Below are 21,101 nucleotides of genomic sequence, written 5' to 3' on the forward strand. Positions count from 1 at the left end.
CTTCCACATTTATCCGTACTTTCCTCAAGGTTTTCCTTGATTTCACCAAGTCCTTTTCACTACTACTGTTCGCTGTACTAATCTCATCCTAGGCTTTCCTAGGTTCCCGAACCCACCCAATCCTCAGTTGCTGAAAGACTCCTACCAATGTCAATTAGCTTCTTCATGAATACAATCACATGCAACAGAGATTAGATAATCCTTCGAGTAAAAGACTCGTCCCTAGAATGGTTAGACTCAAACGAGAGTTGCGCAATAGGGTCAAGTCAGTCACTCTGAGATTATCCATCCTGTGTCACATGTGACTTGACATATTCACTTAGTAGTCAATTCACATCACTAAGAGTCCCACAAAGCACAAATCAAGCAACATTCAGACAATGGAAAATCTAACCAACCAAGCCAGTCAATTCTCTTATCAGGAATCGATACTAGTATGTAATTTAAAGGCCCATACAATCAGGCATAACCTAAACAGGTCATCCTATCACTGACTGATCAGTACTAGCATGCAGGTCTACAAGCACATACAGTAGGCATATAAGGCATCCTTCCTAGATCCTTAGTCCTAATCTAGCATGTAGTTCACATATCATAACATAACATAACATAACATGTATTGGTATTGTGGGAACCACTTACCTGAGATCGGCTGATTGCACGCATCACACACCTTATTCTTTCTCAAAACTCTTAATTCTAATTTATGAAAAATTATTTTTCTTGTAAAAATCTTTCAAACCCTAGATTTGAGTCCAGACACACCCGAAACTGTGTCCGAATTCCTCAAACCAGGGCTCTGATACCAACTTGTAACATCCAAAAATTTAAGACCAAAAATTTCATTTACAATCAAGTTATTATAAAACCAACACAATAAAAACATTCATAATAACATCCCATATCAAAACCAAAGTGTCAATAATCAAAACATGTTATCATAAAACAATATCAGAGTATAATCCCAAAGATCTCATGTGCGGAAAACATAGTGTGATGCGCTGCGATTGCCGACTCCTTTCCTTTGAAAACGAAGTACCTGAAACCAAAACTGAAAGTCATTAGCACGAAGCTTAGTGAGTTCCCCAAACACCACATACCATACATATCAACATGTTGCCTAACATATCTGGGTGTTGGCCTACCCTTTCGGTCTCTTTCAACCGGATACTACCGTACATAACTGTGAGCCATACAAATCAATCATATATCATAATAAAATAAAATGCTATGTGCCAAAACATAGTCTTGCCATTATGCCACAGGCCGCCACATGGTCTTTCTTGCCAAGCCGGGGGCCCCCCCTTCGGTCTTACAGACAAGTGCCAAGAGCCACCTCCTGGTCTTCCATGCAAGCATCACAAAGACAACTAGCATACATACTATTCTACTTAGCTAATCAGCATATAGTGTGCCAAGAGCCACCTCCTGGTCTTTCATACATGTTGCCTAGGGCTAACCCCCGGGTCTTCCAACGATACATAATAGCATACAGTGTGCCAGGAGCCGCCTCCTGGTATTTCATAGATAATGCCTAGGGCTAACCCCCGGGTCTTCCTACCATACATAAACTAAATAGGCCATAATTGGTGCCTTAGACCCATATAAACAGTGAGGAGACTCACCCCGCACTGCTGAAGTCCCGCGAATAAATCTCTGGCTGCTGGCTGACAGATCCCAGAACTGTCAACATCAAAACAAACCCCAATTAACATTCGGGTTTCAATGCATAACCATAAGTCCATACTTGGGGTGAAAAGACCATTCCACTCCTAACCTAGCTTGGTCCAAGACCACGGCCCAAACTCACACTCTGAAGGCCCAAAAGCCAAACATTTAACCAAGGCCCATTTATGGCCCAATTTTCCAAATTGGACCCAAACCCATTACATGGGCCTTACCCTAAAAACCATTCAAAATCCTAGTCTGTACACTTAGCATTTCGATGGTCCAATATCTCATAATCACTAAGGCCCAATTATGGCCCACCTATAGCCAAATTTTCCAATTTAGGCCAAAGCCTTTCCAATGGGCCTTATCCTAAAGCCCAATAATTTCCTTAGTCCATAAACTTGTTCTTGGATGGTCCATCAGTAGCCCAATCACCTAAGCCCATGAGAAGGCCCAACTTGAAGCCCAAACATACTTAGGGTTTCTTACATAAAATGACGATTAGGGTTAAGTGTTCTTGCTTAACACATTAGGGACTTAATCCATTAAGTCCATCACTCCACTAGGCCACACATACAATGTAATTGGGCATAAGTCATACTTCAATCCACTAGTCCAAACGCGGGTCCCGGCAATCCAAAACTAACCTCTTCCAAAATTAGGGTTTTCTAAACCCTAATTAGGGTTTCTAACCCAAACACGAGCCAATTAGGTCAAAGATTAAGCTTTTAGATTAATTAGTGTTTCATCAGGTCAATTAGGGTTCCATTAGGCCGGACACCACCCATTGCCACCTTGGGCGGTGGTGGTCGACGGCGGCTCACGGCGGCAGCCACCACCTCGTGGTGGTGGCGGTGGGGTTTTTCTTCGTATCTCCGGCCAAGAAATGCTCCTACAGACCCCTTACCATTAAAACACATGCACAAAAACACCATAACACGCACACAGCCACCTCTCACGGTGGCTGGTGGCGGCAGAAAGAAGTAACATGGCGGCAGCCACCATGGTTGGCTGCCATGGTGGTCTTCTTGCGTTTTCCAGCCGGCAACTCACCCACACACCCGCTATGAAGATTGAAACACGCAAACACACGATAACATGGGCTAAAGTAAGAATTACACACACGAAACACAAACAGCACCACCACTCTTGTTGTGGCAGGCAGTAGTCGGAGAGGGTATTGCCAACGCGTGACAGCCGCCAGAGTGGTGGTGGCAAAGGACGTGAGAAATGACAGAAGAACGAGGGGGAGGAAAGGTCGCCATTACCGAAGAAGGTAGAGACAACAACGGCCCTGGATTTGACCTCGAATCTCGTCTTCGTCGGCAGCAAAACGGCAGCGGTGGTGCACATCTCTCGGTGGTTCACGATCTCGACGGTGGAAGGAGCGGCGGCTGGAGATGAGAGGGTATAAGGGTGGCGGCGATTTACAACTAGGGTTAGGGTTAATGTAGTTTGAAGCGGGAAGGGAAGAAGCGCCGGGTTCCACCCGTGCATTCACCCAAACTTATGCCCCTTTTATCCAATTCTGGTCCCTCCCCATAAAACCTTTTTCAAAACAACTCCAATATTTACCAAATAATTCTTTACAATTCAAGTCCTAATAATTACCATGCAGGCCCTGTCTTCATAAATATTTACAAACGGAATCCGGATTTTACTTTTTAGATCTAGCCTCTAAAAATCCTTCCATACAAGTCCAATATTTTACTAAACACCCCCTGACTTCTGAAAATCATTACAAAATACTCCAGAATTACATTTTAGCCCCCGAAAATCCAAATTATATTATTTGGCTCCCCAAAACCAACACCCCACTAAATATTATGGACTTTAGGACTACTATTCATTTATTAATATTTATCTATTTATTTATTTAATAAACAGAATGTTACACTAATGCTTAGCCAGAAACACGGGCGTTACGTAGATGCCATGGCAAGCCATGGATTACTAACATTCATGGACGCTTCGGCTGGATTCCAACAAATATAAATGGAACCATCCGATCAAGAGGATACTACATTCATAACCCCTATAGGTATATATTTCTATATTGCTATGGTTTTTGGTCTTAAAAATGTAAGGACACCGTACCAAATACTGGAGAGTCGAATGTTCAAGGACAAACTGGGGGACACCATGGAAGTCTATATTGATGACATGGTGGTCAAATCCAAAAGAGATGAAGATCACGTCAGTGATATTGAAGAAGTCTTTGATATATTAGATGAATACAACATCATTTTGGAATGAAGGAAAGCAAGTTCCTTAGTTACATGGTCACCAAGAGGGGAATAGAATCTATTTCTGGCCAAGGAATGGGGAACCATTCCTCCTACATATTTCAGTATATTAAAATGTTGTAAGTGATGTTTAGGCTAAGCATCTTGATGATGAACAACAACATGTTTACTATGTAAGTAAAAGTCTCTTGGATCCTGAAACTAGGTACTCTCTCGTTGAAAAACTAATACTTGCAATAGTTACAACTTGTACCAAATTAAGACATTATTTTTTTTAACTCATACTATACATGTCAAAACTCACTAACTTATTAAGAATCTCATGAGAAAACCATAAATTTCAGGCAGAATGCCTAAGTTATTAGTGAAGCTCATCACATATGACATCAAATATTAGCCAAGATTCTCAATCAAGTTACAGACATTAGCAGATTTTGTGGTTGATTTTAGTAATGATCTACAACCCTAAGTAGAGTTAGATATCCAATGATTTCAAAAAGAAGAAAACATGGGGGAGTGGATACTCTTTACAGATAGAGCATCCAACTTCACAAGAGCAAGCCTTAAGATCATACTAAAATCGCTATAGGGGGACATCCTACCCCATGCAGTTAATTGTGAATTCCATGCAACTAACAATGAAGCAAAGTATGAAACACTAATCATGGGGCTACAATTGGCCAAGGATCTTCAGGTATATGTCGATTCGTTATTAATAACTAACCACTTTAATGGATTTTATGTAGTTAAAGGCGAAAGACAAGCACTATACCTTCAAATTCCTAAAATATTAGCCTTCGAATTTGAAGCTTTTAGTCTGAATCAAGTTCCTAGAGAAGATAACACTGATGCAGATGCATTAGCGAACTTAGAGTCTTCCCTCAGGATCCCACCAGACACTAGGATCCCAATAACCCACATAATGATCCTGGAGATAGAAGATCCCTCCAGGAGACCAGACAACCCCGACGACCATGATCAGACGGCCAACATAGCAGCAATCGGAAGCCAAATTCCTCGATCCTCTGACCAGGATCCCGATGTTTAGGATCCCGATCCAAACAGTCAGGATCCTCAGAGATATTTGAAATCATGGACACAACCCATCATAAAGTATCTCTATAATGGTACAATACCAATAGAAGAAAAAAATGATAAAGCATTCAAGATGAGAATCTCACGCTTTTTGATGATCCATGGAGTATTACACAAGAAATCCATAACAGGTCCATATATAAGATCAAGAAGCCATAAAATTTATAAAAGACATGCATGAAGGGTATTGTGGCAACCACACTGGGGGCATATCCTTGTGTTCTAAAGTGTTAAGAACAGGATACTATTGGCCAACAATGAAGGAAGATGCCTTCCTACATGATCAGAAGTGTGATGCATATCTCATTGATTCAGAAACAGGAATGGGGGCATATTGGCTAGCTACCCTAGAAGGAAGCATCTTGCCAAGATCTAGAAATGCTATACACCTTGAAGCGTACTTTATGTAAGTCAATTTAGTCACAATTCATCACAACCGAGTCGAGGTACATGCCTACTCCTTACCCTCATTTTTTTTCTTTGTTTATTTTTATTCTAAGAACACTACTGACTTAAGCATCAGAGGGATGTTAGCCAAGCTAACTCCCACCCCAAGCTAACGTTTGCAACATGCATAAACTCAAGGATCCTAACCACTTTGAATAGAGATTGATCATCTCTCCTTTGATTAAGGGTACTTATTCCTCTCTAAGGTTTAAAGTGTTAATAACCTATTTCATCTGTGTTTGGGTTTCCATATCCCACTTGGACGTACAATATCTTACTATGGGATGTGAGTAAGGGGATCATTTCAAGCTTTAGTGACTTGGCAACCCTCTTAAACATATTTTAAGATCCTAAAGTAGATTTCTAATGTTTATAACATTTTCATGTTATCTTACGAAATGGGATTTTCCCCAGTTATTATCTAAGTTGGGATTTTCCCCAGTTATTATCTGAAGTTGGGATTTTCCCTAGTTATTATGTGAAGTTGTGATTTTCCCCTGTTATTATATAAAGTTGGGATTTTCCCCAGTTATTATCTAAATTTGGGATCTTCCCCAGTATAATCTAAGTTGGGTTCTTCCCCAGGATTTTCGCCAATATTTTTAATATTGGGATCTTCCCTAGTATTTCTTAGGTTGGGATCTTCCCCAGTATTTCTTAAATTGGTATTTTCCCCAGTAAAACTCTAAGTTGAGATCTTCCACAGTGAATTACTATATTGGCTCTTTCCCAATATTACATGAGTTGGGACTTTTCCCAGTAAATTCTAAAGTTAGGATCATCTCCCAAAAACATATTCAAAAGAATTCTCTTCAAGATGATAAAACGTATCCAACGTAATGTTCAGAGAGATAAACAGAATATAAGTTGGAGTTTAAGCTAACATCTGGTTCTATCTATCCTTACACCAAAGATTGTCATTTACAGTCTCTTTTTCTTTGAAAAAGTTCTGCAACAACATTCAATATTTTTGAAATAAAATTTAAGGATCATGGATATTATTGGATCCCAATTAGATGTTTATTTATTTCAGGTTATCAAGATCCTAATAGTTTGTATAAACTCTAAACTTCTTAGCATCTTAATTATCCGAAAAGCTTTTGAAAAATTTATTATCCTATTTCTACAACCAAAGCAACCACCCAAGAAAAGAGAAAAACCAAAACATCAAATTTAAAAGGGATTTCCCTTAAACCCAACAAAAGAAAAATTAAAATTGTTTTAAAAATTAATCAAACCTAATTCAAGGTTTTATCACCCCCAACTGGGTATCCTCTGTCTCCTTCTTCTATTCCTCCCTTCGCTTCTTCTTCTCTGCAGGATCCTGAGTGGCATTAACGTGCCTACCACTCAACTTGGCCAGAGCTTCACGCCAACCAGCCACATTCCAAGATCCTGCATTCACCATATCCTTCGCCAACTTAATCTTTGTCTCCCAGATCGTTTCAGCGACACTACTCTTAACCTCAACAATCACCTACTTGATCTCCAAGGCGTGCTCCAGGAGGACTTCTTTTCCTTCTTGGCCAAGATCTGACCGCTAGACATGGCCTCATTAAGTTCCGAAAAGGAGAACCAAGAGCTAGAATGTGTAGCCGTAGATCCTGAAAATTGAAAAGAAGCCTCATCGGTTCGAGATCCCCGAAATGAAGAAGGTAAAAAGAAGGATCCTTACTAGTAGACATCATAGCAGTGGTGGAAGAACCTGCTTGGAAGCTGGAATGGGCAAACTTGCAAGATCTTTCAGCCTCGGGAAAAGCGAGAAAGCTTTCAATCTTATCCTTAGTATCTTCAGCAACTGGAACAACTTCCTCGAACTTGAAAGCTGCGTCAAAACAAACAAAATAAAGAAGTGTGAATTTCGGGATCGTTATCATAATTAAATAAAATCCTACCCTTTTAACCCATTTTATTGGCAGGAGATCGTCGTTGGATAGAGTTGTGTTTCACAAAGAAAAACCTTTTTTTCTGGGCACCATCTTTTTGTTTTCAAGATTAAATGTGATTTGTTGGTTTTGAATTTGAGCAAGAAATGAGAAGATCCAAAAGTTTGAAGATCATAAACATTGCCTAATTCAGCTAAGACCATGTCAATGCTTTTAGAGTGCTTCATCCAATCGATCCAAAAAAAGGATCCTCCATATCACATGCATAGTTTGAGAATAAGAATTTTTGTAACTTCGAAGACCTCAGAGATGATACCAGAAAAAGGGTATGTCAAGTCTAAGGAGAAAGGATATTCAGGAAAACAAACCCAAGTAGGAAAGACGAAGCCAGGTTTGGCCTTAGCATCAAAAGGCATGAAAATGATGTCGGTAGGAAAAGCTCCAATCGATTTCAAGGACCCAGTGTCGTTATCATCAAAAGATCAAGTCCCCTCGTAAGAGATGATCTTTTGATTGAGGAAGCCCTCTTCAGGAAGAGTTAGGATCCTCAAGCAAGAACGGAGTGCCTTTTTACCCATGATCATCAAACAAGAAAAATGAGAAGAAATGAACAAGAAATTTACCTTCAAGATAATCGATAACGCTTAAAAGAGAGCTAAAAGAAGTAATAGAAGATCGATAACCATTAACCCCTCTTTATGGGGATCATATAGGAGAAGAGATTTGATAACATAATCATATCTTTTGAACGAATACACTTCTATATGTTAGAGTTTGAATCTAAATCCTTTATTTACAATTAATTAAATTTATCCACTTTAAATACTTGAAATTAATTCAAATATTTTGCAGGTATAATTTGGGGGCAATTGTTAGGGCCAAGATCCTCAATCCTATCCAGGATCCCGGATCTCAAAGATATCTAAGGATCCTTAAATTTATCCAGGATCACGGATCTTAAAGTAGTCTCAGGATCCCGAACATACATCAGAATCCTGGACATCGCCATTATTATTTCATAACAAGTTTAACGTCTATATTTCTCTTTTATTTCTCACATGTGCACAAATGGTCAACATAAGACTCATTCACAATGAAGAATCACTTCAACCAGGCTTAAAACCCGAGAATACCAAGTCAAAGCACGTTGCAAATACCAGTTCAGTAGGATCCCGGGAATATCGGATTTTAAGTTACTTAACCTAGACTATATATACACATGTGAAACACACTCAACATGGATAATTTTTTGACACCTTACCCATTTAGACTCACTTTATCATTTTTAATCGTATTATCAAGCTTATCTCTGTAATTCATTCTTCAATCAATAAAATCAAACAAGGTAGGAGATGATTATGACTTCCCAAGGTTTTATGTCGGAGATCCTAACAAGGATCAATGGCTTTCCTTGTAAACAACTCTTGTCATTTTAACTTCAATATTATTCTTGTATTAGCTACAACACCACAACCTCTCATACAACTTAGTTGATCTTTTTTTGATCAATTTCTGACCAAAACTGGATGTTTATTAACATCCAATCGTGGTACCATATTAGTAAGAGGTTGTGCACATTTACCAAGTAACAACAAGGAATGATCATCCATGTCACTTGAGCGAAATCGATGCATGGATGCAACCATAGGATTTAAAGGCTTATAACCTTTCCCAAAACATGTCAAACTAATCCAAAGGACGATCACCTTTGCCTATGACATGAACAAAGGCTTTAAAGGCTCATAACCTTTCCCTTGATACAAAAATACCTAAGTCCTAAATGCCTCGAGGTGGTAATCTCGACTTAACTTAGACGACCAAGACCAGAGTGCAAATCTCTTAGGCCCAAGACTTAGAACAAAGTCTTGAAAAGGTAATTGCAAAACCTTACTAAAAAAGGAATACCTTAATAAAAAATGGACCAGCCAAGGTTCATGTGAGAAGGATGGCCAAAGCCTTGACCCAAAAATATAAGTTCATGACTCCAAAGAGGGACGAGGCCCGAGCTTAATAGAGCGAGCTCCCGAGCTAAGGCCAAAGCGTTACGGCTAAGAACAAAAAACCCCCATCAACCAAAAGAGAGCATACTTTAGGTCCCAAAAACTTGCCAAACAAATGGGAATTACACTCGATAAATTCCTAAGGAAAACACTCGTAATTTTTTTGTACAAAAAAAACCCCCACAAAAGCATAACTACCCTGAAGGCCCACACAAACCTTTGGAAAGAATCCAAACCCAGGATCGCTAACACAAACCACCTGGAATGAAAAGTAAAGAATCTTTAAACCAAGAACAACCACAACATAAACACCACAAGTGAAAGTGTATTGTTCGATGTACATTCCTAGGACTTAGACAGATGCCTCATAGGGCCAAGAGCAAAACAAAATGTTGTTCAAACTTGTCTTTTAAACATCAAACATCAGAGAAAGGATCAATTACTGAGAGGACTGGAGGAGTGCCCATCTCTGGAGGAGCTACCTTCAGGTTTGTTGTCTTCAGCGTCATAATCGCTGGTAGATGCCTTCCATATTAAGCTCACCAAGATGAAGGTAGGAGGCAAAATCCGTCTCCATGAAGACTTTCATAAAGGCGTGTATCGCATGGGTATGCTCCACAATGGTGCTTGGCTCTCCTGTGGTAAACTTCCCATTGGCAACTTGCTCACGAACAACCTGTTTGCCACCCTACACACTGGCGGCCATGCACGCTGCCTTCATCCGCCAAACCCCCCAGTGAGAACTCAGCGCTCTCAATCACCCGGTACACCACCCGGACGACACCCTTCTATAGGAGCAAGTCCATATCGTCCTCCAAAACCTTCCTCTTCGACTCCTCCACAACCAATTTCTTACCCTGCAGCTTCACTCTCCACTCTAATGCCACCTTCTCTGCTTCCAAGCCCTCCACCTACTGCGACAAGCGCTCCACCTTCATGTCCAAATTTGCTAAATGCTCTTCCACAGATGCTTTCTCCCCAGCCAGCAAGTCATAGCGCCCCTCGAACTTACACTTCTCGATCACAAGGCCAAGAATCATCTCCCTTAGCCCGTCACGCTCAACCTTTACGGCAGTAAATCCCGCCAACTCCAAGCTAACGTGACATAGGCACCCAGTCGCCTCCACCAAGTAAGGAGCCACATGGGATGCTGCATACTGCAAGTTATTAGCCATGTGGGAGTTAGAGAAGAGCTCTAATGCTTCTATGGTGGTCGGAGGGAACGCATGATGACTCCACTCGTACGCAACCAAATGTTGAGTAAGTAGAGACTTACGAGTCAGCTTCCACTCCAGAAGGAAGACACCAGAAGTAAATGGCGGTGAAGGGGGAGCACTAGCATCAACATTGTCCCTTAATGGAGTTGAAGTAAAGCCAATGGAGGTTGGAACTTTACCCTATGGATATTTCCCAGAATCACCACCACGAAGGTCAAAGTCTTCCTTCGGCTCTTCTTTTGGTTCATGAAGCGGTTTTGTTGCCTCGGTGTCCATCCCCTTCGACTTGTATGAAGCGTCATTATCGGGGATGGTAATCAAAACATCGAACTCTCATAGCAAGAAATCCACATTGTGCCTCTTACGAACACGTTTTCCAATAGTACTGGTACCAACGTCTCTGGTAAGTGGGAGTCCACCCAAGCTATCCGTTGCTTGGTGGTTGCCCGGCCGCGGCCAACCGCCACCTCTTTCACTGGCTTGTCTTCAGAGTTCTAAGGCGTAGGCTCCATGCGAGAAACACCCTCGACGAATGCATCCCCCAAATTTGGATCAACTTGAGGACCATGCCCTTAATTCCTAGCATCAGGGGGTGCACCAAGAACCTGGCCTCGATCATCGCTAACGGGGGGCGGGAAGATCTCCACCAAAGGCGCCTCACGGTATTGGAGATTCCCCTTAAATTTTCCCTGCATAACTGTTTCAAAGGGCAAGATCCTCTTGTGGCCTTCAAAGACAAGAAGTAAAAGAAATGAGTAAATCGCTTTCCCAAAAAATATCCCTTGGGGGGGGGGTAGGAGGAGAAAAGCACTTACCTTCAGTCTCCACAAAGCACTGAGGCATCATCCCTCGAACCCTCCAGGCGGCACTCATCCCTACCGCGGATAAGATATGATCCTCCCAGTCTTCCTCGGTGAAGTATATAGCCCTCAGCGCCTGCGCTACGGTTAGGCTAGCACCCCATAGTTGGGGCGACCAATCAGAGTAAGCGTTCACTCGGGGATAGCCGTAACCAACCAGGTTGCTATTCACCCAAAGCCATTTATCTTGCTAATTCTTCTGGGTGCTTTTTGGTTAACGATGAATGCATGAATCCCTCGCCTTTGAGAAAAGGTATGGAAGCCAGATTGGGTAGAAGAGTTGAAATAAGCTTTGAACGCCCAGAACTGAGGCAGCACTCCAAGGGCTCGAAAGGCCAGTTTAAAGCCTACAGTCTCGTTGACGGTGTTGGGAGTCAGATCATCCACGGAGAAGCCATATTGTCGCATGATCTCGTCAAAAAAGTCAGTTGTCGGCAGCCTCAGGCCTTCCTTGAAGATCAGAATGGGGACTTCGACCTTACCCTCCGGTGGATGAGAGATGATTGTTCCTTTCCTGGGATACTGCACGCCGTGTTTAGGTAAGAAGCCGAATCAGGCTTGTAAGGCCTCGAACTCACTTGGGGTTGGCTCGATTGCAGTTAGTTGTGTCACCATTGTTCTCTAAGAGCAAGAGCAGAAATTAAGGGAGGGTAAACGAAGAAAAGATAGAATCAGTTGAAGAAGGGGAAGTTCAAAGAGTAAAACCATCCCTGATAAGGGAAGATTTAAATGAAAATCGAGAGAATCAATCAGTTACCATGATGAAACAATCTGCGCAGACGACTCTGTCACATAAGCAAACATCATAGCCATCTTCGTCGAACACGTGTCTTGATATAAGCTAAAATAATTCAGCTACGCCAAGCCAGTGCTGACATCTACTAGCCTTGGGGACTTGTTAATGTATCCCACTAGGAATACGTTAAAGATAACATAACTACTATCTTAAGGACGACCTAGCTAACGGTTACGAATCCGCTCTAGTGCTAAAACCGGTCCCTCGCCCTCGTGTTAAGACCCTCACACTTGGCGCTCTCGCGCCTAGGTCTAATGCCTGACGACAATCTCCGGTCTATAATAAGACAAAAAAACCGGTCATTTCCCAAAGCGACAAGTGTCGTGCACAGGGCGTTGTCCTCTGTTTATTATGCACTAATAGTAGATGACCACTAGTGGTTCACGATCCACCAATGGGGCTCCTCCACGTCCTGTCGGCCAAGACAGGACAAAGGACACCATTGGGATCTCGCACAAGGAATAACATGTATAAAAGGATCCTTCTTCTCCAGAAGAAGGGATCACTTTCTCTCTATAAAAAAACCCTAATCGATTTATTCTCAAACATACACTAACTAGACCGTTGGAGCTTCGTCCTGGGACCACCTCCTGGACGTCGGCTGACGTTATCTCTTCTATGTTGTTATTACAGGACTCAACCCAGTCGGAATCATCAAGTGATGGTGTCAAGTCCGAAGCACATATCACAACAGTCATAAACCCTCATTTTGACCTAATAGGAGTTTAAGAAATGAATTGGACATGCATCTCAGAAAAGCATGGGTTTTTATGTTATTTATGATGCTAGAAACCTTTCTGGGAGTGTTGGACTAGAGATCTTCAAGATTAAGTGCTTATTGATTTAAGCCAAGTTGTGTTTTGCCCTTTTTTGGATTTAGGAGTGGGTTTAAATCTCTTGGAGAGTACAAAGGGATAAAGTTGGAAACTTTATCCACTTAGACCATAGAATGGACCAAATCTAAGCTTTGGAGCCCTTAGAATCAAAGAAAATGACTTAACCCATTAAGTTGTTAGGAGCCTAGTGCCCACGGTGTGGCCTTAGGTCACCATGGCATGGCGACTGGTATAAGGCTCGTATGTTTCGTCGTTTAGCGGCACGGCATGGCCAATGATGGCCACGGCATGGCGACCAGCTGTAGGTTGACTTTTGGCCGTTGACTGTTGACTTTGACCAAGTTTGACTTTAGGCCATCTATGCAATCTAGGGTAATTTAGGTAGTATTTGAGTTTTGGATTGAGCAATTTTCCTTCTTTTTCTATATAGGTGACATGTAGAGTCGATACTTAGAATTTCGTTCTTTCAACTATCATCTCAGTTTTGAGGTGATTTCTCTCACTATGCATGTGGGTCAAAGGCACCAAAGCTAGCCCATTTGTTTTGTTATGTACTTGATGTAGGACCATTATATGGCTAATTGTTATTTACATATGTCGATATATCTGGATAGTTCGGTTGAGGCGGAAAGCCAACAAACTCGGATAATTGGGTTGAGGTATTGCTTCGTGCGGTGGACCAAAAAACTCGGATGGTTATGTTAATACCCTATGTCAATAAACCCGGATGGTTGGGTTGAGAATCTATGATAACAAACTTGGATGGTTGGTTTGAGACTCTACATCAACAAACCCAGATCGTTGGGTTGAGGTTATGGACAAAAATCCCCCCTTTATGTATGTATTCTAATTGTATTTCTGATGTGTTGGGTATTTTGGGAAACTCACTAAGCTTGGGCTTATAGTTGTGGATTTCTTGTTTTAGGTATTTCAAATAACCAGGGAAAGGCGAACGCTTGATCGTGCACATCCTCTATAGTTTTTGATTTCCACCTGTTTGGATACTCTGATTTTTGGGATATTCGTATTTGAAACTTATATTTGTGACTTGGGTTTTATGAAAACAATCATTTTATTTAAATGAAAAATGAAAAAATTTATCGTGATTTTTGGGATGTTACATGAGACATATAGTTCCATTCTTTCTTTCAGCCAAAGCATATTGTTAGGGAGTAAATGATGAAGTTATTTCATGTTTGATGTTATTATACTCTTTTTCCAAAATATCAAACTCTTGCATGAAGTACTCTCTGCATCTATTCTAGCGAATAATCTTTATGTTCTTATCAAGTTGATATTATACATCGGCCATATATTATTTAAAGGCATCAAAGGCTTCACCTCTTGATTGTAACAAATAAACATGTAAATAACAGTTTGAGTCATCGTTGAATCAATTTAATGAAACACTTTCCTTCTTATGTTACCTCCTCGAGTAAACATCTCATTTAGTTCAAAGATATCAAAATGAATCAACTCAAGCAATGTTATTCTTTGTAAACGTCGATCATTTCACACAATGTTCGCATTTATAATAAAAAAACAAGACATTTTTTTGTACAAACGAAACTAAAGAAACAAATACTATTAAACCAAAGGGTATAAGGGATACCAGTGCCATTGGTTCCACACAATCATCATAAGAAGGAAAGTGTATCACGATATGTATCACACAATATGTTTACTATTTATACCTCTTGTAATTACTCTATTACCTTGTTGTAATATACCTATAAAAGGATACACAGTGTTTTGTAATAATGAAGAAAAGTTAAGAAATATTTTCTGTAGCTTATATATGGTATCAGAGCATTCATCGCGACTCTGCGCCTTCTCGATCCAAAACCCAACAATCACCTTCAAACCTAATCATGACTACCATTTTTGAAATCACCATACACACCCATTTTCCCATCAAAATCACATCAACCAACATCCATGTATAGAGGAAACAAGTTCTTTCTACACTTATTGGTATTGATCTTGAAAAATATGTCAAAGAATCAACCGTAATACCACCCAAAACCATCGATAACAAGCCTAATTCTCTCTACCAAACATGGTATCACCATGACCAAATCCTCCTTGGTGCTCTTCTATGAAGCTGTTCTCACACCATCCAGCCTATCGTTTCCTATGTAGAGACCACACGTGAAGACTTCAAATGTCTTACTGAGAGTTATGCTAGTGTTTCCAGATCTCGCATCATATCTCTCAAATCAAAACTTGCTCAGAACCCCAAAGGCTCTAAATCGATGGATGAATTTATCCATGAGATGAAAGCAATTGCTGATGAATTATACCTAGCACAGGCACCGGTTACAGAAGAAGACCTAATTGTTCACATACTAACTTAGTTAAGGGACGATTATAAGCACATCACTGATGCCCTAAAATTCAGAGATACTCCACTTACCTTCTCTGATATCTTGCCAAATTGATCGATTATGAGCGCTCTCTCCATGATAGACCTTCAGTTCCCGCCATCACCATTGTTAACTACACCCAAAAGTTTGGACCTCGCTCTACTGGACGCACATGTTATGCTTCAAAAAACAACAATGGGCTCACCAAATTTGTGTCACACAACAACAGACCCACAAATAACAGGCCTTCGTTAAATACTAACTCTTGTGATAATCGTCAGTCCTTGTTTTGTCAATTTTGCAATATTCTAGGTCATGACACTAAGGATTGCAGAAAATTGTCAATCATTCCACTGTTGCTCCATCTTCAACAAATCCACCTTGGCTGTTTGACAGTGGTGCATCTCACCATTTAGCTTTGTAACACCCGTGTTCCAGTATGGTTTAGTTTTTTTATTCTCTAGGGCTAAAATGGAATTTTTGGAAAAAATTATGCGTCACGACGTGGAGCAAGGATGCCCACAGTGTGGCATTGAATAACTGGCACGCATTTTATTGAGCCACCACGACATGGCCAAGAGTTGCCACAGTGTGGCAGCTGTTCTGGCCCAAGGCCATCATTCTTTTAGGGTTCCCTTCGTATTTAAACCCCCTTTAAACTCATTTTAGGGTTCATTATCAGCCTCCAAGCCCTCTTTCACCTTAGAAAATCCTAACCTCCATCCTTTATTTGATTCTTGAGCTTTTTGGAGCTTTCTTGTCTTGAATAAGAAGAGAAGAAGAAGAAGGTGATATTTTGGTGGAGCTTGCAAGGAATCAACATTATCATCACCTCATATTATCTTTAGACCTTTTTAAGTGTCCAAGTTCTTTGTTTTGTGTCAATTGGTGGTTAGATCTTGAATATTATCCAATGTTCCTCATGTTTGAGCATGTTTGGAGGGAAGGAACTCATAAAGTGGGCAACTTTATGACTCTCCTGAGTCCCAAGAGTATTATATGTTATGGATCTATTATGTGATGGAAGATCTTATCATTTTCCAAAGTTTTGGCCTTTATGGTTCATAATTTGACCTAAGATGGATCTTAGACATGTATTGGACATACATGTCTATAAATCTTCCACCTTTATGATAGATTTGGTATTAGAAACCCTTCTGGAGTAGTTGGTTAAGGACTTTTTCAAACTAAGGGCTTATTGATTAGGACATTATGGATTTTGGATTTATTTGAACATAGGGTTTGAGATCTTGATTTCCTTGGGTGTCTTAATGGTTAAAGTTAGAAACTTTATCCATTTAGAAAATAGTATGCACAAGATCTGAACTTTGGAGCCCTTAGGATCAAGGGAGGCATCTTAATTTAATAAGCTGTTGAAGACTCAGTGGCCACGACGTGGCACCGGGTCGACACAACATGACGATAAGGAATATCATAATGGACTGTTGAGTGTTAGTCGGCTTTCTGATTTAGGTGAGTCTCATCACTGTACTCGTGGGTCGAAGGCACCAATGATGGCCTATTGGATTATGTTTTTAGGATGATGTTTCTCTTTCTGACACTTACTGGTATGCATGTGTGTGCTTGTTGTCTTTGTGACTCATGATTATATGTTTGTATGTTTATGTATGTGGGGTGAAACGGGCCCGGGGGTTGATACGGACCTAACACAAATATAATTTGTTATATAGAGTCACCATGGACTCGGGGTTGATACGGACTCGACACAGCCACATGTTGTTATATTTGTATATATGTTGTATGTGGTATTGGGGAACTCACTAAGCTTTGTGCTTACGGTTTTGTGGTTTAAACATTTTCAGGTACTTCCAGTTTTAAAAAGAAGAGCCCGACTTGATCGCTTGACATCCCCTGATAATTTATTTCGCAATGATTATTTATGATTTTACTCTGATGTTTTGAGAATACTTTTACTCTAATCATCTTTTGGGATAATGTATGAATAAAAAATTTTGACTTGTTTAAAATGAAAATTTTACTCGATATTTTTAGGACATTACAAGTTGGTAATAAGAGCCTTGGTTTGAGGGATTCGGGCACACTCACGTGTGTGTCTGGACTCAAACTGAGGAGTTAATAAAATATCTTAAAGAAAATGATTTTTCCAAAAACGTATTTAAGAAAAAGGGTGTGATGCATACAATCAACCGATCTCAAGTAAGTATTTCCCAAAATACCCATACATGTATTATGCTTATTGTTTTGGTACGATTTTATGAGAATTGCATGCTAGATTAGGGCTAAGGATCTGCTCAGGATAGATACGTCAACCTATCATCAAAATCTATACATTGTACATTTTTTGATTTCTGGGTTTGGGTACCCTCAATTGTTGGTTGTGGAAGTATTGTTCATAGCAAGATTGGGTTTGGTAGATGTCCTTGGTTATTGGAAGTTCGGATGTTAAGGCAGTGTTGTTTAGTTTTTCAGGTATGGCGTTGGATCTGCGTAGAATTCAATTTTGGCATATCGAGACGGAAGGGTTGGTATTCTGGATTAATTCGACCAAAGTTTGACAACATTTTTGATGGATTTGGAAGTTTTATCGAGCTATTTTCATATGGGTGGGATCTGTTCGGTTTCATTCAAGGTATGGGATCTTAGTCTTCAGCCATTCATGAGGATTTTCTATTAGCGGTTGAGGTTCGACATTTTGGTTAGATCTACTGGTACCACACTCTATGGATAAGAGTTGTGAGGAAGAAGGAGTGAAGTAGATCTATGGTTGGTTATGTGTTTTCCCTTGGGATTTCTGCAAGTCAGTAAGTTGATGGTTGAGTACCTTTAGGCCCCTGTGGTGCTGGCCATGGGTCTTCAGGACAATTTTGGAATAATGATGATATGTGCATAATTAATCATATGTTTAACATATATTTCTATTCATTTTTGACTAATTATATGCATAATATGGACAAAAGGTACTTAATAATGCTTATATTGTGTTTTCAGTCCAAAAGACATGCTTGGAAGCAGAAAGGAAAAAGGAGAAGCAATTAGAGACCAAAGAATGAAGAAAAAGGGAAAACTACACACTTAGTCGGCGAGTCCACGCATGTACTCGGCGAGTTCATTAGAATGTTCCCGAAAGAAAAGTCAAGATTCCTTACCGAACACGGATTTCACACTAGTACTCGGCGAGTCCACGACCTACTCGCCGAGTAGCCCCTGTTTTGTGATAATTATAAATAGCGGGTCTTAATCCGATGGAAGGACTTCTGGAACCTTTAGGGAGAAGCAAGCTACGATTGAAGAGCCAGAAGAACCCTAGAGAACGAAGATACAACCTAGAATCCAATTCCGAAGAAGATTTGAGGCACATTCTCATCATTCTACTTAATCTATTGTTTCTCAATTATGGTTAGACAATTAGAATTCGTTTTATTGCTGTTAATTACCTCAATCATGAGCTAAAACTCTTAAACTTCTGTTTGGGGATACACAATTGATATTATGGTTTGATTAATGGTAGGATTAATTAAATATTTGTGATTTTGTTAATTTTAGCTTGTTAAAGAACCTTGTGTGTGAATGATAACTAATTTTCTGTTAATAGGAAGATAATTAAATAGTATGAACATCTTTTAATTATCAACCCATATGTTTATGTTACCACTTTATCATATGTCTAGGACTAACGAACGTGAAACTAGAATTAATAAGAAAAATTAGGTAAATTCATGTGTGAGCTTGTTTGATGACCATCAGCAAGAGGTTAACTAAAGGACCAATTTAGTTAGCTATTACAAGTCTAAATTAACCCGAATAAATAATCTAGTGAATTAAATTAAATTAGACAACTGATCACTGTTTGAGTTAGTTTGTTTTCTAAGGATTATCGTAGCGAACGCAAGGCTAATCACTTGAATCGGTAGCCAATAGAAGAATTAATCCATTGCACTATTACCATAATATCAACCATAGGATCAATTGAGTTGAACTAAACATAAGTCCCTTTTATTATTAAATTCAGTTAAATCTTTGTTTTTCTAATTCTTAGCCTAAGTAGTATTAGTAAGTTTCTAGTCTTGTAAAACTAGAGAAAACCCGTATTTACTATTTAATTTAGATAAAATTAGTCTTTAGTTTTAATTTACCGTTCCCTGAGTTCGACACTCTACTTACCCAACTATACCACTAAAAGACAGGTTCACTGCCTTTGTGTGCTTAATTTATAACTCAAAAGTAGGATTAAAACCAGTGCATTTCACACACATCAAGTTTTTGGCGCCGTTGCCGGGGAACGGTTCTAAATTAGCACTAATTTCTATTTTTATCGATCCTTTGTGTGGGATTTATCTTACACAAAGTTAATTCTGAGGTAATTTAGTAGTTAGTATAGGTTTTGATCAATCCCTGTTTTAATAAATTAAGTAGAAAATTTTTCTGTTTTTACCTTGAACTCGCCGAGTGCACTCGACGAAACTCGGCGAGTCCATCACTGTTCACAGTTTTAGCTTTTATTTTATTTTTGTTCTTTTTACGCGTTTTTCTTGTTTTATTTGCAGTTGTTTCATGACCCAAGGATCTGATACACCTTTGATCCCTCCTCTAGACGACCCGGAATCTGCCCTAAGGAAGAACAAAGGAAAATCCGTTGGAGAATCCGCTTCTTCAAGGAATTCGCCACTAAAGAACCTAAAGTCCGTTTTCAGCAAGAAGAAGAGCGGCAAATCAGGAGCATCCAGCGCCTCTTTGACAATCGAAGACCCAACTAAAGAAGACGCCGAGTACGAGACCGAGGAAGAAGAAGACCCTACATTCGGTCACGTTTCCGATTCCGACGACGAATTAGGTATTCTCATGGCTAACATTGATGAAGTCCCCATGGGAGAATGGAAGAAGAGGATACGCGATGATACCGGACCGGGACTTGTGCAACCCGCAATCCCCGCTACTGCTACTTTTGAGCTCAAGGGTCACATCCTGGCTCTACTTAAGGAGATCCCCTTCACAGGCAAAGACCACGAAGACGCTTACAAACACTTGGACGAAGTCAATGATGTAGCTGATTATTTCAATGTTCCAAATGTGCCTCGGGAAACTCAGCTACTTCGCATGCTTCTGGTTACTTTGAAGGGTGCTGCCAAGGATTGGCTCAAGTCATTGCCCCCAGGATCTATCACTACATGGGCCCAAATGAAAGAATAGTTCATTGATCAATTCTGCCCGCCATCCAAGATATCCAAGCTAAAGAAAGCCATAGCTAACTTTGAACAACAAGCTGGAGAATCACTATATGAAACGTGGGAGAGGTACAAGAGCCTGCTAAGGAATTGCCCACATCATGACCTCAATAGTCAACAAGAAGTCTCCATCTTCTATGATGGAGTAAATGTTACCACTAGGCAATTACTTGACTCGCAAGGTCCACTCACGAAGAAGGCACCTCCAGTGATAAAGCAACTAATTGAAGAACTCTCTAAGCATTCTAGAGAATACCACAATCCAAGAAATGATGTGACGAGGGGGGCCGCCTATGCAGCTTCAGAAGACTTGTCAGCAGTTATGGCTATGCTAAAAACCATGGATAGGAGGATGGATAAAATGGACCAAATGATACATGCTATTCGGGTGGGTTGCGAAAATTGCAATGGGCCTCACCTTACTAGAGACTGCGATTTGGATGAGAATGGCAACAAAAAGGTGCAAGTTTGTTACTC

At 40.2% G+C, this 21,101-nt stretch overlaps 1 non-coding gene across 1 annotated transcript; it reads right to left on the reverse strand.

Moving 5' to 3' along the window:
* Nucleotides 1-20,625: 20,625 nt before the first annotated feature.
* Nucleotides 20,626-20,732, reverse strand: LOC145123100 (small nucleolar RNA R71). Its single transcript, XR_013714979.1, has one exon. It is a non-coding gene; the product is annotated as a small nucleolar RNA R71 (small nucleolar RNA).
* Nucleotides 20,733-21,101: the final 369 nt, after the last annotated feature.

This window comes from Lactuca virosa, chromosome 6 (genome assembly GCF_052849685.1).
Source record: "Lactuca virosa cultivar CGN04683 chromosome 6, Lactuca_virosa_CGN04683_v6, whole genome shotgun sequence".
In the NCBI taxonomy this organism is placed as follows: Eukaryota; Viridiplantae; Streptophyta; class Magnoliopsida; order Asterales; family Asteraceae; genus Lactuca; species Lactuca virosa.